This window comes from Capra hircus, chromosome 5, assembly GCF_001704415.2.
Source record: "Capra hircus breed San Clemente chromosome 5, ASM170441v1, whole genome shotgun sequence".
NCBI classification, from domain to species: domain Eukaryota; kingdom Metazoa; phylum Chordata; class Mammalia; order Artiodactyla; family Bovidae; genus Capra; species Capra hircus.
The window spans coordinates 56,175,568-56,189,561 of NC_030812.1; the positions used below are offsets into that span (position 1 = coordinate 56,175,568).

General features: G+C 48.9%; 1 protein-coding gene across 4 annotated transcripts in view; it reads left to right on the plus strand.

Moving 5' to 3' along the window:
• Positions 55–13,994, plus strand: part of BAZ2A (bromodomain adjacent to zinc finger domain 2A) — a 35,154-nt gene continuing 21,214 nt past the window's right edge. The window contains exons 1-2 of one of the 4 annotated variants that reach the window (XM_018048058.1): positions 55–231; positions 4,947–5,030. The gene's annotated coding sequence lies outside the window, so the exon portion shown is untranslated. Of the gene's footprint in view, positions 232–1,438; positions 1,492–4,946; positions 5,031–5,307; positions 5,668–11,645; positions 11,667–13,994 lie in introns of those variants that run through there. The other 3 variants (XM_018048060.1, XM_018048059.1, XM_018048061.1) reach the window with 3 other exon arrangements.

The following is a 13,994-nucleotide window of genomic DNA, read 5'->3' on the forward strand; positions in this document are numbered from 1 at the left end:
AGAAAGCCCCGCCCCTCCCTCCTCCCTCCCCACCCCAGTCTGTCACACAGGGACATCACCCTACAGCAGTTCAGGCTGTGGTTCGCAGGAAGCATACATTGGCTTTTTGATTCGTGCTAGTTCCCAGCTCATAGTTTGGGAGGATCTAACACCAGCCTGCACGTGAAGGGGGAACCAAGGACAGTGAGGAGCTGGTGGTCCCAGCCCTGGAGGCCTGCCAGCCTGACATGAGTAAGTATGAGGACCAGCCCCCGGCAAGGCCTGAGGGATGCCTACCTCCCTCCCTGGCTGACTCAGCAGGGGTGGGGCCTAACCTTTGCTCTTTTGGGGGGTGAAGGAGGGGAAACCAGACTACAGGGGCACAGGACTCAGCTGGTGAGGCTGCTGACCAAGGGATCGTCAGCGTTGGCAAGCACCAGCCTCAGGGAAGAGCCTGGACTGCCCCTTAGGTGGGGGCTTCCCCTCCTCCCCACTCCCGCCCCTTCAACCCCGCAGTCCCTTGTGCCTCCCCATTAAGCTGCTGGGATTCAAGAAATATTTTACAGCCCTCATGGGTAGCCTCCCCCTCAAAGTAAAGCCCACTTTTGGTCACGTTGGAGAATTTTTAAGGCGCCTCTCCCTCTATTTTTTCCCAGGCCTTTTTAAGTCCCTGTCTTCTTTCCTCCCCCACCCTGACCCACCACCAGGTGGGGGCTGCACTGAGCAGCTGCTTCCTGTTGCCCCAGAGGTTGCTGCAAAGGTGGCGGTGGTTGGGGGAAAACTGAACTAGAATAAAGCCGATTCTCACGGTCCCACATCAGCTTCACCAGCGCAGCTACTGGCGGCCCCCCACGTTCCAGTCACTGAGAAACACGGAGAGGCAAGACTGAGGCTGAAAGGCCTGAAAGGTCTTTGCCCTCACGGCTTCCTGATTCCAGAAGCTTTTATACTTGGGTCGTGCCGGGGGAAGGAGGCTGCGTCTCCCCACAGCGGTAGGGCTTGAACTCCCGAGGAGTTGAACCTGTTCACCTAGTAGGGCCGCTGTGCGTTACCCTCAACAGGCTCGGCCGTGAGTTTCCTCTCGGACACCTCTATTCCTCCGGAGTCCCTGTGACTCTCACAGCCTTCCTGGTCCTCCTTTGTGAAGAGATCTCGGCCGGTGTCTCCCGGAGCGCGGGTGGAGCTATCCCAGGTCCTCCAGTTCGAACCCACCACCATCCCCCACTTCACCGCAGAAGTTTCTGTCTCTCCTTCCTGGGGATCTGTTCTCTTCCTCCATCTGGGATTCTTCCTGGTTCTGGCCCCTAGGAGACGCCACCGGCTTCCCCCTCCCCCAGCGGATTCTTCGCGACAGCCCTACCCGAGCGCTTGTCCCTACCCCAGTAGCTCCTGCCCCTTTAAGTGCTACCCCCCCCCCCCCCGCCCCGCCGGCGGCCCAGGGCTGGGGGAGGAGGCGCCGCTGCCGCCCGGCTCGGCCACCTGCGCTGCCGCCACCGCCCGGCCCTGCTCCAGGTGAGGCCCGGCACCCACGTCCGGTCCCGGAGTCCCCCGGCGGGCCGCCCCTGCGGTCTCCTACCCGGGATCCGCGCTGCCGGGGACTCAGGATCTGATCCTCCCGCTGCGGGAGCTGCCCTTCCTCTCTCCCCCGCACTATCTACTCGCTCATTTCTCCCCTGTCCTCTGCGACCGGAATCCGGAGGCTTCTCACGCCTCTCGGCCAACCTCTCCCGGGTACCCCTCCTATTCTGGACCCAGGATCTCCCCCTCCCCCGCGCCTTCCTCGCCAGAAAAATCTCCCTTGGTCTGGATTTCGCCTCCTCCCCCCTGGAACCATTGCTTTCCCACGCCATCCTAACCTCCAATGGGAGGGGGAATAACCGCCACCCCAACTCCTCTCTTTCCCCGTAGTAAGGGGGGTGGGGGTTATCGTAGCCTAGAGTCACTTTCAGGCCCTGCTCCGTTTAGCCATTCAAGTTCAACTAACTCTCACCTAAAGCTTTCCTGAATCCCTCACCCTACCTCATCTCTTCCAGACTTCGGGGGTGCGATCTCAGCACCAGCCCAGGTGGGAACGGCCCTTCTAAGCTTGGGGTGGGCCAGTCCCGCCTAAGACCGCTCTTACCCCAGAGTCAGGGAATGGGGGGGTGCCACCCAGAATCTTGTGATTCTGGGCTTAAGGGGCTGTTGTAGAACAGTGGATGAAGGGCTAGGACTAAGTCTCTAAGGGTGTTGGGGGTGGTGAGGAAGGCCTGGGAAGCTCGGCCTTTTCTATTCAGATGCAAAAGAAGTCCTGAGGAAATTAGGTCTTTCCCCATCCTCTTCTGAGACCAGTCTGGATAAGCTCCTTGGAGAGTTTGAAAGAAGACTGCTGAATCTGAGGGGACCATACCAATTTGGAAAGAAGAGGGATGAGTTGTGGTCCTTTTGATGGGGAGAATCTGGCCTCCCCTAAATACGGGGTGGGAGGGTGGGGGGAGGAGACTGTTTTCCATTAACCTGGAGAGGAAAGTGGGACAAGTTGGAATGGTTAACAGGTTGAAGGCTATCTCTGCACTAGACTCTATTAACATGTGAACCCTTCAGCGAGTGAGGGTGAGGTAGGTCTTTAATATTGATAAGGACCCCATCTCCATTAGAGAATTCCCCTCCGTCCAAATCCAGCTGAGACCTTAGCTCTGCCCCTTTTCTTCTTGCCCTCTCATTCCCCACTGTCCCCAGCACAACACACTCCAGAATGAAGGGACAAGGGTGTCTGGATTTGAGTCATGTTTCACAGGCTGAGAGGGAGCTGGGTAGGGATGGGGGATGAAGGAGAGGGTGGTCAGCAGTGGTGGTTGGGGTTGAATTCCAGGAGTGCCTGGACAAGGAGAGGGAGAGGCAGAGGGATGCAGACAAATCCGACGTCTCTTGCTTTCTGTCTCTTCCCCCTCTGAGCTCCAGCCATCTGGCTCCTCAGTGGTGCCATGCACTATGGCAGCTGACCCCAGTCAGGGTGGTACAGCAGGAACACAGGGAGGGTGAGAAAGGGAGAGCAGGTGCTAATTTCTCCCTCCCCATTGTCTTTATTACCCGCCCACTGGCCTGGCTTGTTAGAGGTTCAGAGTATTCTCTAGCTACTCTTCTCACAAGTTGCTGAAAAAAATGACCATTTGCCCCTTCCTGTTTCTAGTAGCTTCCTAAAGAGAGATGGGGTAGGAATTGTCCACATCTGATAGGACTGAGGAATGTCTGGGGATCTAAAGGGTCAGTCTGCCCTCTGTCGTCTGGATGTGGGGGAGAAGCACAGCTGCTGTTTGGGGTGGCTTCCGGCAAGAAGGAAACACCCAGCTGTTGGCATATTGACACCCCAGCCTCATCCTTACTCAAAGAGCAAGGAAGACCTCTGATTAAAAGGGATGAGAAGGGGTCTCATTTAAGGAGGAAGGTGATTGTAGTCTTTCTGCATCAGATGGGAAAGAATGGATCCTGCCTCACTTTCCTAATCCCGAGTGGCCCTTTCCTATCCAACACCCTTCTTCCCAACGGCTCCTGGCTGGGATAGTCCTAGAGGTTGCCCTGGAGACTAGGCCTGAGGCTCGGAAGGGGTGGGGGCAGTCAGTGGGGCACAAGAGTAACCGGCTCTTCCGGAGAGGAGTGGAGCCAGCGGGTGGGTGTGTGTGGGTGTGTGGTGGGGGGGAGGGGAGGGGGAGTGGCTACACCCGTCTGACTGGCGCAGGCTCCTCCCCTGCTGCCCGCCTCCGACTGTCCTGCCCACTGATTGGGGGCGGGAGGTAGGAAGATTCGCCCTCATCTGCCCTGGAAAAGGACAAGAGAAAAAGAAAAAGAATACCTAGCTCTGTCTGTTGTCCCTTTAGGAAGCCAGTTCCATGCCCTCTCTTCTTCACTTGTCTTTATTTGGGGGATGGGGGAGGCATTCCTTAGCAGAAGTTTGCTGGATCCTTGCTTTCACCAGAAGAAAGAACCCTCCCTCTACCCTGAGTGTGATCCCTATTTACCCAGAGACTTGAGGTTAGTAGGCTGTTAGGGGTCTTGATTTTTTATTCAAGGTGACCCTATAAATCTGTTATTGAGTCGTGGAGGAGAAAAGGATTTTGATTTCTGTCTGCTCCTTTCCACTGGCAACATTTTTTTCAGGAGGAGAGACATCCTCCTAACCCTTCTCAGCCTGTCTCTGGCCTACACACTTTGAGCTTTGCTGAAGCTCACTTCCTTCTTAGCTTTTCTGAGCCATTTGTTTGTTGTGGTGAATGAAGTCTGTCAAAACTCAGGAAGAACTCACTTCTCTGTGGAGTAAGAAAATCCAATCTAGACTGATGGATTTGGTCCTGCCTTACTCTGGTCCCACACCGTTTTCAGATCTTCCTCCCCAGACTCCCAGAGGAAAAAAGTATTTGTTGACACCCGCAACCTGCCAGAGTTTCATCATCCCCACTCTGAAGCTGTTCCTCTTCCAGAGAATTCAGCCTGAGTTTTGCACAGTTAGGCAGTTGTTTGTAGAACTGCATTGCAATGAATTGAATAGGAATTATCTTGACGCCTGCAAAGTCTGTTGAGTTGCAAGGGGAAAAAAAACCTGGTTTCTGGTCACATTTTATCCACTGTTTGACCTTGAACGAGTTGGTTACTGTCTTCAGGCCATAATTTCTTCATCTAACCAGAGAAGATTGAACTAGAAATTTTCTAAATTCTAACATCACATATGACACTGTTCTCCACTCTGGGCCTCTGCAATAGACATTTTAGGTGATAGCTAATCTCTAGTCCTCTGCTAGATTTTTCCTTCCTCTTCTCAGAAGTTTTCAAATATAGTGCTATAAGAAAAAGTACTGGAACTATCTTAAAAGTGGTGATTTGGGGCACCTTATTTGCTGGTCAGTTTTCCTGTTCCTCCCCTGTCCCTCTGACCAGATTTACGCTAGACTCTGGCCTTCCCTTTCTCGTCTCAAGGTTCCTTTTCTTACCCACAGGAATCTTCCTGACCCTCAGGGTCCTGCTAATGTCGCCGGGAAATTGGTGATCCAGGCAGGAACGGGCTGCCATCCACGGGACAGGTGAGTGGGCAGCAGATGGAGCTTGCCTTCTTCCACCTCTTTACCAGGATTGAATTTTTCCTAACCTTTCCGCTTCTGCACTTCCACTTTTCCACTACTTATCATGGAAAATAGCTGCCCCCGAAATGATCTCCCTCTCCTATCCCACCCCCGCCCCCCCCGCCCCCCCTTAGGGGACTGGCACATGTCTTGGTCCTAGAAATTTGGTGTAGTCTTTGAGGTTAACCTTGGGTTTAGGGCATGCCTTTCAGTTTGCTCAACGTGATGCGGGACTACCGCCCACAGTGAAACAGTGCAGAGGTAGCTCACCGGTAAGCTAGGGTGACGCCGCGGCGCTAGGACCCAGATCCGGGTCAGGGAGCCGGGATGCCCCGGCGCTAGGACCCGGCGGCGAAAGGCGGCTCTCCTGCGGCCGCAGCTTCCCCGCCCCCTCCGGCTTCGGCTCACTCCTCCCCCGCCGGCCATGTTGGCTCCGCTCGGGCCCCGCGGTTGAGCCGCGTCCCCCTCCCCCCTCCCGGACCCCAGACCCCCTCCCCCGCGTTCCCCTCCCCTCCTGGCGCCCGGAGCGCGGCCATGTGAACCGCCCGTCCCCCGGGGAGAGACAAGCCCCGAGCCTGGCTGGACGCCGCCGCCTCAGGTCTGTTGGGTCTGTGGCTGGGGGCCTGAGGGGAGGGAGCCCCGCTTTCATCCGAGGTTTCCCTCAGGGGACGGAGGCTCTGGAACCGCCTACAGCCTTGCGGGGAAGTAGCGGGGGAGAGACGCCGACTTTCTAGTTAGGACCCAGCCCTGGGCGGGGGTCTTTTCGCCCAGGGGGCTGGAAGGAGAAGGCGGCTGGCCGGCCTGCTGTAGACCTGGGATGGGGCGGCGGGGGCGGGTGCGAGAGGAGCTGTGGAGGCTCCCGGCGACGGCGGCTGCGAGGAGGAGGCGGAGAAGCCTCCTGGCTGGTGGAGATGACTCCTGTGGGGGACTCAGGGTGGAATCCCCGGGAGGGGCTCCACCTCTTCAGAAGGGGTGGGGATTGCCCGAGTGCGAAGGGTAGGTGAGGGGGTTCCCTGGACGGGTTTCACACTCCGTTTGTGGGGGTTGGGGCGTTTTGGCAACGGTGAGTGGAGGTTAAAGGGCTTTCCAGGGGTCTCGGGGTGTCTCCTTGGCGGAGTAGGGGGTGGGGTGCACGTTCTCTTGAGCTTGGCGAGCAGGAGCGAGCCCTGCTGGAGTGAAGCTGTGCTTGGCTTGGGGCCCTCGAGTCCAGGGAGAATCCCCCACTCCAAAGATGGGGGTTGGTAGGGCCGGTGCTGAGGCGTCCGGATTTGAGCTGGGCTTAGGGGCCGGAGAGAAGAATAAAGAGGGAACCCTTAACAAGCGGGATCCCTCTCTAAGGGGATCCCCATTTCCATGGCAGAAAAGATGATCCTGCATCATCCCTTTCTTTCCTGAGGTCCCCAGTTTTCAGGGGAAGGCAGTGCCATCAGCAGTCATTCTTTGTAGGATTTGTTGGAGTGAGAGATTTGCATCCTTCGGGGGGCGATGCGGGGGGATAGCTTCCACCTCCATCTGTACACAAACAGCCCCTCCCCCAAGCCTCCCGCAGGAAGTGGCCGGGAAATGGCAGCTGTGCGTTTGCTGCTGCGTCTCTTGTTGTTTTGAAATGTCCATTTTAATCAGATTTGGTTTCATTTTCTGAGGCCTTCAGGCAAGCTTGGATCCTGTCAACCATGTGGTCTGAGAGTCCTTTCGTTCGACTTTTTTTTTTAAGTAAACTTAATTTGTCAACTGAAAGTAGTCACTGCGGTTGCCTCACTGATCCCAATCCCTCCTCCAAAGCATCTCTGTCTCCTTGTCTGGATTTTTTTCTCCTGAGCTAGAGGTCATAGAAAATCAAACTCACTCATTCACCAGCAGGGCTACACTTTCAGTACAAGTGATGCAAATTCCCTGAGTGTAAAGAGCAGCCAGGAAGACTTGGGATCTTTTGTGGCATGAGAGTGGCTTTTGGGGATCTTGATTTACATGTGTATATGAATATTAAATATATTCTTACATATGACAGTTGCTGTATTGCAGACCACTTGAGCAAGTGAGCTTGTGAAGAAGTTAATTCTGAGATGTGGAAGAAGAGGAGGGAAGAGGGAAGATTTAAATGTGTGTTGGGGTAGGACTGATTTGCAGAGTGAGGGTGGTGGGCTTGTTCCTCAGTGGTAATTCTAGCCTAAGAAAAAGTCCCTTTTGGAAGTCTGCTAGTTAACATAGGGGATGGTTTACCTTCTGCAGAAACAACTCATTAGGGGAGTGAGTTATCATATGACTTACACCTCAGTTCATAAAAGACATATTCTCTCTTATTACCATTCATGGAGAGTGGTAACCTTTTCCCCTGTTCTATGCAAAGTCATGTGTCTATGCAAAGATTTTCTCTTTCTCCCACCTGATAATCCCAGGAGATTTTTATTGCCGTGTACAGCAATGGACTCTGCACTATGCCCCCAGGCACTTAGTTAGACCCTGGGTTTGGTTTGAGGTGAGTTGGCCACAGGATTTTATGTTTTGAGAGATGGAAGTATTGAGATCATTTGAACTACCCTGAAGATGGCTTAAGCCTAACATTTAAATAATCTTTTCAGTATTTTCCACCTGAATTGTAGATTCTTAGATTAAAGGTCCAGGATAGGACCTGGTAGACATATATGATTATGTGACAGCAGCATCATCACTGTTAGGATAGCAGCACTGCTCTTTTTCCTGGTTGGTGGAGTTGATATTCTGGAACAGTAAAAACAAGTTCAGTGTCACTGTCCTTTTTCTTGCCCCTCTGCTTGACTGGTTGGCTTTTGAGTTGCTTTCTGACAGGGTTGACTTGACACTGATTTTTAAGTTCCCCTTTCTTCAACCTTTGTTTACCTAGATTGGGGCCTGACGGAATAGTAAATTGATTTTCCCTGTTGGAAATTAAAACAATGAAGGAAGGAGAAAGACTACTCCTGTTTCTTTGGACTCTGTAAGAGAAGTTGATTTTTGAGATAGCTATGGCTTCGTTCGATACATGATTGATCGGAAAGCTGGATGAAGTAAAGCTTTCATGGCCTTTTTGTAAAATGGATGTATTTTTCTCTGAGAAGTGGATTTCTGAATATTGACTTTTTTTTTCTTAAGCCTCTCTGTAGAGGAGAAAATTTGAGGTGTAAAGAGAACTATGTGGGCCAACCTTAGTGTCAGTCAGAAATCTAGAATGCCCTATGAGGCTCATCTTGCAGTCTTGTGGTTCTGGAATCGGGTGTTGCCAAGGGAGAAGCAAAGGTTGTTAGGGTTACTGTGTCTTGCTCCTGTTGACCTTTCTTCTCACCTCTGAAGAGGTCTGCTATATTCTTTTACTAAAATAGTTAAAATAGTGTGGAAGTTATTCCAATAACTGGAATGCTGCTCAGTCTTGTGTGAGATGTGTACAGTGAGGCAGTAATGCCAGAAATTTTATTTCCTATGACATAGAGTGACTTATAAAACTCTTGAGGATTTTGTGGGGCAAGTAATCTTCTGGACTTGTTTCTTAGGATATGAATGTTCTCATATACCTCATAGCCCCAAATTATACTTTCTTAGCATTGTTGCACATGGGTCAGAGGGACCATTTTTCACCACCTTGTTTTTTTTTTCATAATTCTGATTTATAAAATTATAAATTTATAAAACCTGCCTCAGTAAACGGGGTCTTTACCCTGCCTTCTCAGCTCAGTTTTTTTTTTTTTTTTTTTGAGGAGGAGGCTAATATATTTTTGAAGAAAGGGGTGAAGTCTGACTGTTAGAGCTGAAATTGAGAAACAGAGCTTGAAAGGGAAATAACCTTGTTATAGCCTCTGGAGTGTAGCTTTTAATGTCCTTCAATTTTGAAGGCATTTCCAGTTCTCTGGTGAAGTGACCAGAGCAGAGGCAGAAAACCTAGCCTAGATTGTTGGTATGTGGTTCCTCTATTCAGTCACCAAATATTTTAAAACCTGCTGTATACCTTGAGTGTTCAGTTCAGTCATGCTTCCCTGTTTCTAGGCCTTATTTTCTGCATGAGACATCTGTCTAAAATATGTCAAGATTTGGGACCTTTCTTCCCTCTAGAAGAGTTACCTCTATGAACAATGAAACTGAATTTTTTGTGTTCCTACTATTTTCTGAGAATGGTAGGAGCAAAAAACCATATTCTATATTGGATGAGTAAATTGATAGTGACAGAAAAGATAGATTTATTCATTCATTTGCTTAATCCACAGGTTCAACAAATACTTCCTTTCATTTTTTTATGTACTTAGCACTGAATTAAGTGCTGGAGATACAATGGTGGAGCTAGTACCTGGTTGATGCTGTAGAACCTACATGTGTGCTCAGTCGTTCAGTCTTGTCTGATTCTTTGTGAGCCCATGGACCGTAGCCCGCCGGGCTCTTCAAGTTCATGGAGTTTTCCATGCAATACTGGAGTGGGTTGCCATTTCCTACTCCAGGGGATCTTCCCAACCCAAAGATTGAACCCATGACAAACTCTTGAACTGGCAGGTGGATTCTTTACCACTGCACCACCTGGGCCCCCTAGAACCTACAAGTATAGAAGAAATAAGAACAGAGAACAATCATCTTTGTGTTCTGTGCAGCTTGGACATGGCAGTTGTCTTTGAATTGCTTTCCTTAGTATAATAATCTTCCTTCTTTCATCATATTCCTTCTGCCTCGCTGTCCTGACTAGGAAAGGGAGGTTAAGGAAACGACATTATGAGAGAATGAGCCTCAGTCAGTATGGCTATAGTCTGAGTCAGCATTCCAAGGGAAGTCAGTTACCAGTGCTGTCTAAATGGGCTATCCTGACAGGAGAAGAAGGCATGTTGATTTTGTGGCTTGACACTTGGAACTCTGTTGGTGGAGGAAGACAGCCTAGCTAGGGAAGGGGTTTTTAGATTTGAAAGGCAAAGCATCCTTGTTTGCAGCATCAGGCACTGGGAATAGTGAGAACTTTTGGATCTTCCCCAGAGAATAGGATAAGAATGGGAAATGAGGCCGCTTTTGTATTATAGCAGAGTTTTTCAACCTTGAGCAAGAGCCAAATAATCCTTTGTTGTGGTAGGTTGTCTTGTGTATTACATGATCATTAGGAGCATCCCTAATGTCGATTTCTTAGATAACAGTAGCATATACCTTTCTACATAACTAAATGTCCCCTGGTTGGGAACCACTGTATTAGAATATGGTGGGTGAATCCAGAGATGTTCACTGTTCAGAAATATCATAACATGCACCATTACAAATCTAAAATGTAGTAATATGATTTATTTACTATACTGCAAGATTTACATTCACTGTTTAGTAAAGACAGGTGTTTGAAATCTCTTCGTAGGCCCCCAGATTAGAAATTTCTCTGGAATTTTAGCATTCTGTATGGGAAGAAGGAAGCAAGAAGCTGCAGGCATTGCTCAGGGGTCCAGCTAGATGGTGTTGATGATGTGTCTTGTTTGCGGGTAGGTAGCCTCAGAGGTCTGAGTGTTGGTGTTGGTCAGGGCACCTGCAACAGTGTTGAAATTTGCAGTGTTTCAATGCTTTGGGCATTGTCAGTCTTTTTCTGTTAAAGCCGTGTCACAGGTCCACAGAGTAGTACCTCTTCAGTTGCAACTGAGAGAAAGAGCAGGCTGTTTGGCCATGTGGCAAGAGCTTTACTGCCTCAAGCTGAAGGGGCAGTGTCCCTCGCTTAACTCTTATAAATGAAGCTTAAAGGCTCTTAAGAGATCCATTTACATACTACTGGGACTGGGCTGGGTGCTGGCCTGGTTGTACTTCCTGGTCAGGAGAGATGTCTACTATTCTGGGGGTTGGGCACTAACTGATTTCCTTTTTTCATTTGGCCAAAATCCTGTTAGTTCAAAGGGAGACACTCTCCTTTGCTTTACTGTTCTCATTAGCTCTAGATGGGAAGACATGATTTACCTTCAGGCCTTATCGTGAAAATCATCTTGGGTAGAAAGGTTAAAATAAAATACCTCTGATTTTATTGCTGAGAGGAGCTGCCCACATTTTCTTTGCATTCCTGTACTGTGATGCCATATTTAAGTGACATCTGAAATTAAAAGGCGCTTGCTCCTTGGAAGAAAAGCTATGACAAACCTAGACAGCATATTAAAAAGCAGAGACATCACTTTGCTGACACACAGGTCCATATAGTCAAAGCTCTGGTTTTTCCAGTAGTCGTGTACGGATGTGAGAGTTGGACCGTAAAGAAGGCCGAGCAGCGAAGAATTGATGCTTTTGAATTGTGGTACTGGAGAAGACTCTTGAGAGTCCTTTGGATAGCACAGAGATCAAACCAGTCAATCCTAAAGAAAATCAACCCTGAGTATTCATTGGAAGAACTGATGCTGAGGGTGAAGCTCCAAAACTTTGGCCACCTGATGCAAAGAGCCAACTCATTGGAAAAGACCCTGATGCTGGGAAAGATTGAAGGCAGAAGGAGAAGCAGGTGACAGAGGATGAGATGGTTGGATGGCATCACCGACTCAGTGGACATGAATTTGAACAAACTCTGGGAGATAGTGAAGGACAGGGAAGCCTGGCATGCTGCAGTCCATGGGGTTGCAAAGAGTTGGACACGATTGCACGACTGAACATCAAAAGTATACAGTGAGTCTGGCTGGGAGGATCATTCCTGCTTTTGTAATATCTCTCATAGTAGTAAAATAGTAATGGTTTTAAAGTAACTTGTCAAGGTCACACAGCTAGTGGTAGTAGAGCTGGAATTAGTACCTAGAGCCCACTGTTGTTCCACTGATCTCACTGCACAGCACAGAGTATTTTATGTTTCTAGGAAGCTTCTTATAAATGAAGTGATTGTGGTACTGGTGACCCCTCAGTAGAGGCTACTGGGAAACAGACCTCAGGCACTAGATAACTTCTCATCCCTTTTACTTATCTGATTTCTGTAAGGCATCCATTTATGCTGTTGCTGCTGCTGCTGCTGCTGCTGCTGCTACTACTACATCGCTTTAGTCGTGTCCAACTCTGTGCGACCTCATAGATGGCAGCCCACTAGGCTCCTCTGTCCCTGGGATTCTCCAGGCAAGAACACTGGAGTGGGTTGCCATTTCCTTCTCCAATACGTGCATGCATGCTAAGTCACTGCAGTCCTGTCTGACTCTGTGCAACCCTGTGGACAGCAGCCCACCGGGCTCCTTTGTCCACGGGATTCTCTAGGCAAGAATACTGGAGTGGGTTGGCATTTCTTTCTCCCCATTTATGCTTATTAGTATATAATTGGTGAGACAGGAAATGGTATACTGTCCCAGACTAGCAGAGATGAAAAAGCCACTAGTTTCCTCATGGATTCAAACAGAAAAAGGACAACTAACTGTGGCCTGTCATTGAGTGGGAGAATATAGTCCAGCGGATATAGGAGAGAAGATGTGTGTCTCACACACCCCAGCAGATATGTGGCTGTGCATAAAACTGGAGGAGTGGAGAGGTGGAGATCAGATGAGATTGGCTCTCATCTGATTATCAAGCATAGCATTTCTAGACTTGTGTAATGAATTATTGAATATCCTCTCTGTGATGTAAGTTTGCTTATAGCTTTGCTTATTATTTTGGCTGTACTGCCTGGCTTGAGGGATCTTAGTTCCCCGATCAGGGATTGAACCCAAGCCCCAGTAGTGAAAGTGCCGAGTCCGAACCACTAGACCACCAGGGAATTCCCTATGATGTACGCTTTCCCAGGTGGCTCAGAACCTGCCTGCCAATGCAGGAGATGTGGGTTTGATCCCTGGGAAAATCCCTGGAGAAGGAAATGGTAATCTAGTCCAGTATTTCTGCCTGGGAAATCCCCTGAACAGAGGCGCCTGGTGTGCTATAGTCTACGGGATCGACAATCCATGGGATCCCAAAGAGTTGGACATGACTTAGTGACTGAGCATGCATGCAACCTAGGAGATAGAGGATGAACTTTTCTTCCTTAATGTCTTTCATTTCGGAAGGATCACTATTTTCGCAATGCTTTTTTATCAGACCGTTAGTGCTGAGGAGTGGCCTTTAACTATAGGGAAATCTTGGAGGGCCCTGAGGTCTTCTCTGTAGAGACCCAGTGTCTTCATTGATGCCTAGCAAGTTTGGATCTGCTGCTTATTTTAGAATGAAGATAGGAAATCCTATATGGAAAATAAGTTTATCCTAAAAACTTTTCTTCCCTTAAATTGACAAAATACAGAGTGGCTTTTATTTTTCAAATTCTAGTTAAAATTGATGAAGGTGGAGACAATTACAGTATTAAGCATGGAAAATCTTATAGCTATCATACCATAGGCTATACTGGGTTTTTGTTTCATGCTCAGGTTCTTAGGTTCACTTAAAGGTGGCCAGTTTGCATTATCTAGCATGTTCAAGAATATGATTCTTACAAACCTTGGGCAGTGGTCTTATATATTCTTAACTAATTTATTCATTCTTTATAAAGCTTTACTTCTAGTTTTTTTATTTTATTTTTTTAAGAAGTTATAAGAAAAAAAAAAAAAACACCTCACCTAGGGGGCTTCCCTGGTGGTCCAGTGGTTAAGACTCTGTGCTCCCAGATTTGATCCCTAATCAGGGAACTAGATCCCACATGCACAACTGAATAAAAACAAAACAAAAAATGTAACCTAGGACTTCCCAGGTGGCGCAATGGATAAGATTCTGTCTGCCAGTGCAGAGGACATGGGTTCAGTCCTGGTCCAGGAAGATTCCACATGGTGCAGAGCAACTAAGCCCGAATGTCACAATTACTGAAATCTGCGTGCTCTAGGGCCTGCAACAAAGAGTAGCCCCCACTCTCCGTAACTAGGGAAAGCCTTCTCGCACCAACGAAGACCCAGCACAGCCATAAATAAATAAAATTATATATTAAAAAACCCCACATAACCTAGGTCTGCTTATTATTTCATCTTGGGAGCTTGATAAATCTTTCTATCTGAATTCTTCTGT